This window comes from Dromaius novaehollandiae, chromosome 2 (genome assembly GCF_036370855.1).
Source record: "Dromaius novaehollandiae isolate bDroNov1 chromosome 2, bDroNov1.hap1, whole genome shotgun sequence".
In the NCBI taxonomy this organism is placed as follows: Eukaryota; Metazoa; Chordata; class Aves; order Casuariiformes; family Dromaiidae; genus Dromaius; species Dromaius novaehollandiae.
The window spans coordinates 124,395,770-124,402,657 of record NC_088099.1 but is presented as its reverse complement, the minus strand read 5'-3'; positions in this window follow the sequence as shown (position 1 = coordinate 124,402,657).

Sequence of the window (6,888 nt, the reverse complement as noted above, 5' to 3'; positions counted from 1 at the left end):
TAAGCCTATTATTTCTTGTACTGTCTCCAGTGAAAGTTTATTCCCTTTCTTCCTGCAGCAGCTGTCTATTCTAAGTAATAGTAAGTACTGCCTCAGTTTTCTCTTTTCAGTGTTTAGCAATCATCCTTCTTCACAGGCCAAGTTATCTAGATATCTAATCCTTCCTGTTGACTTTTTCTGAACTTCTGCTGACAAACACCTCAAGACAGGCTTCTCTAACTTGTTTCTTCTTCACTGCTGTCAACGCTTGGCACACTATTCAGTAATGACCAGCAATAAGGGCTTCAATATGTCCCTGTAGTTGGTCCTTTTGCAGGAACAAGTTTAAAATTTACCTTTATTCTAACATGTATGAAGTCAACTGATGAGAATGATCACTGTTTTTGGATTTGTTTTCTTAGTTGTCCTTCTGGGAAAAGTACTATACTTGTGCACAAGTAGCTCCAAAAATTTTCCAAGTGTGGATGTGCTAGTAGGAGGAAAGGCAAATAATAGCCCATTTTTCTGTAGAAGCAAGCAGAATAATCAAGTTCTTTTTGAGGGAATTGAACAGGATTTGGAGAGATGGATTTACAGATCAGGCATTAACTATCATAAGGAGAATGATTTTGGGAGTGCTGCATGAATGCAGGTCAGTCTTTTGAAGCTATATGAATACTGGATGCTCAGTCTAAAATCAGCTAGTCATGCCTTCTGTTCATTCCTCACAGGCACCACTCAGGAGGGGGGGATGTGGCTCCCAGTCCAAGAGGGGTCAGAGGCCCGGTTGACTGCGCACACAGCTGCAGCGTGGCAGAGGCACATGCTGCACAAGAGGAGAGAGCTACATCCCCTTGGTTCCCCTCATGCCAGCAAATTTTCACCTGATTGCTGATGCATTGGACAGCTTCAGCTGGACCCAGTTATTCTGGGAATAGACAAGTCTGCACAGAAAGAACTACTCAAAAACTGCCTGGAACATTTCCTCCATGACCAGAATACTTCCTTTTACCACCAGAGGCTTTTGTTGGCTCCAAGTCTGTGCTGCAGATGTGTGCTATGTGCTTGGAGCAATGATCAAGGCATAATGGACCTTTAACTAAATCAATCACTTTGGAGAAATGCTAACAGCCTCCACAGGATCTGTATCATGGTGTCTGTTCCCTGTAACTATCTGTTTATCACCTGCATTCCTCTGGCTAAGCTGACAGCTCTTATTGCTGAGAACTCAGCAGATATGTTCATCTTTTCCAATACGCCTTATCTGCTGCCTGGACACTGTGTCATGGAGGTTTTATATGCTGTTTTCACTAAATAAACTTTTATGAAGTGCAAAGCTACAAGTGACATAATAGTTTTGGATCTAGTGTTGCAATCAAGATCTAGAGGCTGCTATACACACTTTGTGAAGCAATTATTGCAATCATAGGATGTCTGAATCATAGAAAATTACAGCTAGAAAGGGCTTCCACAGATCATCTGTTCTCCCACGCAAAGGCAGGATAACCTCTACCTACAACATTCCTGGCAGATATTTATCTAGCCTCTTTTTAAAAGTCTCCAATGACGAACCCTTTCAGAAACCTCCGGAGGCAATTTATTCCAGTGCTTGGAATCTCACTTTTTCCTAATGTATAATTTAGACAACACTAATGTATGAGTTATCTTCAGACAAGAAAGCAGTAGGATCAGAGAAAGGTAATACTTCTACCTATCTCTAATAGAACTGCAATAAGAGAGTAACACACTTAAATGTCATTGAAGAGCTAAACCAGAGAGATTTGTATAGATACAAACATGGATCTGAGCATGGTGGGAGAGAACTTGTTAGGGAGCTATGTAAATTAGGTGACTGGAAATGCTGAGGTCATATGTATTTCTTAAGTTGATTTCTCACTGGGCCTTAGGTGTCTTACTCAGGTCTACAGTCATACTTCCCTCCATGCAGGTTTCACAACTCTAAACCTTCACCTGGAGCCTCTCTTTCAAACTCAAGGGCAGAGCTCACTCCCTTTCTTCAACATATACTGGAAGGAGGAATAAATTCTCTTTATGTATCACTCATTCGCTGGAGTACTCATGCAAGATGAGGAAAATTGGGTTTGTTGTCCTCTTTTGCCTGGAGAATCCAGGGTCATAACTTGCAGTAAGGTTCCTTGTCCTCAGACTGTTCTGGGTCTGTAAGAGCTCGCCTTCTTTCCCTGTTGCAGTATCCTGCCTGGCATAAAATAATCACAGGTTCATTATAGTAGAAAGCAAGAAGATCATTTTTAGCCTAGCAATTAGATGCTCACATTGAATCTTGGAATAGTGGGTTTGGGCCTGGCTATAACGATTGTGTAAATATTTTAGGCAAAATTTGTTTCCTGTAAAATGCATAAACAAACCTTGGCTCAAAACAGGTATCTCTCTCCACTCCCAAGGTGAGAGCCCAACCACTTTTCTCAAGAATCATGCTCACTTTCTGTGACTCACTGAACATTTCACTTTTCCACACAGTGAAACAAGTTCAACAGGCAAAGCAGAGCATACCCTACCCTAGAATACACACCCTTTGCGAAGTGAATAACAGCGGTTTGAATCATGTCCAACAAAGGGAAGAACTGAACCCTATAACCCCTTCTCAGAGCCTGCTGTGGATGATTCAGAACTTCTCCATCCAGATGCATTTTGAAGAAAAGTGGCAGTTTCCACTGGACTTTGTGTGGACCCAAATCTGGGAGCTCAGAGGGAATTTTCTGCCCATGAGACAGGCAGTGGACTGGCTGGTGGGACTTAGATATGGGAGGAGAGGAGCTCAGCTGCTTGCAGCTGTTTGAACAGGCTCAGAAATGGTGCTGCTGCTGCATAAGGGGAGGTAATGTTAGAAACCCAGATTCTTTCACGGTTAAGTAGTAACTAACAGAGATCCCAAGGACCCAACTGGAAACAGCTGGATTTAAACAGCCTTCGTAACAACACACAAGAGATCTAAAAATTTCCCAAGTCCCAGTGTAGTGAGTTAACTCCCAAATTAACCTTTTTCCTATTACATCAGTAAGGTGTTAGGGGATGTCGACTGCTTTTAAAATTCTTATCCTGCATCTTAGAACACAGGGTACCAATTAATTAACATAACTTTCTTGCTGTTATTCATCAAAGAATTTTTATGTAATCATGGTAGTTTACTATAAACTTTTCCCCAGGGAGTTTCAGACCGTGGTGCTTCTAGGTGTGTTGAATACATTAACAATGCATATTTCTAATTCAGCCATTCAAGAGTATTTTAGTGCCTAATTCACATATATTTTCTTATCTTTTTTTTTGTAACCTCAGATGTGGTTGGATTAATTCTGGAAAATTAATTAACCAGTAGAGAGAATATGAGATTGAAAGCAGCTTGCATGAATGTGGCCAGAAAAGAGAGAATTCACAATTAAAAGGAAAACGGAGACAAACAAAATAAAACAATAGACCGCAGGAAGATAGATTTGAGTAAATTCAGGTAATGCATGAGTAAGATCTAAGGAGAAGCAAATGAAAGGGAAAAGTAAGTTAAAGAGAGTGGGTGTCATTCAGATAGGAACAATACTAAGGACACATACAAACAAATCCAGTGCAGAGCTGAGATAGGACATAAAAGCCAGCTTGTCTCACTGTGAGTTTGTTGCTGACTTCAAATACAAGAGGAAGAATAAAAAACTGGAAAGGAATATTAATAGTTACAGGAAAAGAAGAATAGCATTAGTAATTAGGGACAGAATCCAAAAGGCCAAGGCACAAAACAAGACACAACTTGTAAAAAGATGAGAAATAACAAGAAATTCTGCTTTAAGCAGGCTTAGAAAGGGAAGAGCCAGGCAGGAGGAAGGCCTCTGCTTCAATCTCTGGACAGCTTGAGGTAGGGAAGATCAAAACATTCAGTTTTCTATTTTGCTCAACTTTCCCTAAAAAGTTCACTTATAAGCAAAGGTCTGAAATAACTAATACTAGCCAAAAAAGGGTAAGATCTCAGTCTAGAAAAGAAGGATGGGCTAAGGAGACCTTGGAGGGCAAAATTCTTCGTTTGATGTTTCTGCACAGTAATAAATTGCCTGGTATGATATTAAAGGAAGAGGCTGAAGCAATCTCAGAACTTAGTGGTGAAATTACGGAAAGTGAATGAGATTCCAGAAGACTGGAAAAGGGCATGTGTAGTGCCTGCCCTTAGGAGAGAACGGAGAGAATTGAAGAGGAAATAGGGAACAGCAGACCTTACTGACAACATTTGAAAAACTATTTGTAAGTATCTGGATGATGAAAAGTGCCATGGTACTTGCCAGTATAGCTGTCAGGAACAAATTACATCAAATCAATTGAATTTCCTTTTTCAATAGGGTAACTGGTCTTGTGGGTAGGAGACAAGTAATGCATATCATCTGTCCTGACTTTAATAAGGCTATTGATATTGTCCCATTGCTTACAAGGGTGCTAGGGAGACACAGGTAAGAAGAAACCAGTGCAAGCAGGTGCAAGAAAATATAGGGAAAATTGTTTTACTGTCAAAATGGAAGGACTGGGGTTTCTGCAGGGCCCTTACTTAGGTTCAGCTCTGTTAATATTTTCTGCTTGACATTGGAATTCTTTTTTCCATGCCTATGCTGGATGGGATAAGAAGTAATGACCTTAAGTTTAGGAAGGTTTATTACAGACATCCATGAAAAAACTTTCCAACCATAAGAAGTAGCAGGAGGAGGAGGAGACTGCAGAGTTTCCTTCACTGGAGGTTTTTAATAACAGGTTAAACAATCATCTGTCAGGGATGACAAAACTGTAGCTGACCTTGCCTTGAGGCAGAGGAATGGGTTAGGTCTCTTCTTTCCCTCCCTTTTATCTATCATTAAAGGCATTTAAAGACAAAAATCTTGACCACAAATACAATAAAAAATCATTTTGCTGGCTTCCAAAAGAGAAGAAGCCTCCCATTGCTTGCTGTAATCAGGCACTTACATAGCTTTGGGAATCAAAGCCTCTGTCACACCAAATGATAGTTTGTGAACATCACTATTTATCTTTTATCTTTGTTTCTAACAGCTGTAATCATTATTAAATTTCAACATTGCCGTTGGGGTTCATGTTAAAGCTTCTTGCTTTGCAATGTAGTTGCTGAGACGTTGATCAGTCTCAGGAACTGTTAATTAAGGGGTGAACATTCAGGGCAGAGAACGTTAACAAATGTGTTTGTTATGGGAGACTAAGTGCTAAAAGGAAATGCAGGGATTTATCAAAAGAAGCAGTAGCAACACTGTGAAAATAACTCCAATTAGTGAGAAAGACAAAAGAAGGCTTCAGAAAACCCAATTACTAAAAAGAAATAATGTCAGTGTTGTCTCCTCAGGCTCAGCACATGCACTGTTGCCTGCTGGGATAGAGGGCGGTTCTCCAGCAAAACCCTGAAGCCCTTGTATATTCTCAAGCACGTGCTTAGCTTCACGAAGTACTCCATGATGCCATAGGGAATACACATGAACTTAAATGTAAGCATATGGTAAAATGTTTTGCTGGATGAAGCTGTAAAAAATTAATAACATCCCACCAACAGACAATATCACGTAGAAGGCTCAAAGAAGGAAAATACACATTATTTGCATTAACTGGATGTCTTGTTACCCACCAATAGTCTTTGGGGCTAGATTGCGTCCTCCTTCAGATCTGCAGTGTTGCAGTGTCATATAACACCTGATGATGATGACATCAGGAGTCGTTTCTGTGGCTCATTAATCCATAATTTATGACTCCACAGTGAAATCAATGGAGTTATACTACGAACTATTTTGCCCTTAGAGGTTTTCTTCCCTACTTTCAATGAACTAATTAATCCAAGTTGTATCAAGCTACAATGTGATTTAAAATGACAAACTGCTGTCTCTTCAGACCCACCTACAGATCTGCTGTAAATGTGTCTGTTTTAAAAAGCCAGTGAACAAAGAGCTGAAATGAAACCAAACCAAGCATACTCTGTTGCAAGAAGCTTCAGTTTACCCAAATATCTCCGCTCTAGCAGAAAGCTATTTACAAAATGTCTCCTCTACCATTAGCTTGCAAGATTTCTGCCACCATAAGACAGCTCTGACCTACATGCCCTTTTCTAAAACAAATGCATGTTATCTTTAATGGTCTTTGAATCTAAGCTTATCAAATTAATGTCTCTGAATTCACTGACAGAAAAAGAAGTTACAACAGGTAAGGTCAAGAATGAAGTTGCAGGAAGTCAACTACTGAGTCACATTTGGAAATGTTGCGGCAAATTTTCCACTGACTGTAATGCAACAGTCAAACACCTGAGCCTCTGCCTCTGCTTTTAAATGAAACAAATCTTTAAAAATGTTGCACTCAGGTAAAGAAGAAAACAGCAGAAGAAAACAGCAGAAAAAGTGATGTGTGATGACCATACCATATGATTTCTTCTTGAAGATAACTTAGACTACAAGAAAGACTATAATTAATCTGCCCATTTTATTATCTAATCTTTTCGTATAATCTCCAAAATATTCTTAATGTATTTTCAAATTTCGTTTTTTTTTTTTTTTTAACGAGCTTTTGTATTGTTTCAACAGCTATAACTTGGTTTGGGAGTTTCTTGTTGGAGCTGATGCCACCCTTGCATCCTAGATACAAATGTCTATTAAAAAAGTATATTCCTTGCTAGTGCAATGTTCTTCATTCTTAGGAAAATCAATCAAAGCAAATACAGTCAAATAGACAACAGCTGATCCTGTAGAAAGTAAAGACACATAAATAATCTTTGTTCATTGGGACCATGGTCTTTCAGAAAGCACCCTCCAGAAACTTTGTTATCGGTTGGATCATGAGGCTACTCCTCCGAGTTCCACATGGATACAGAGATCACTGGAGCAGAGCCTCACGTAAAGTTAGAAGTAATGGTTTTAG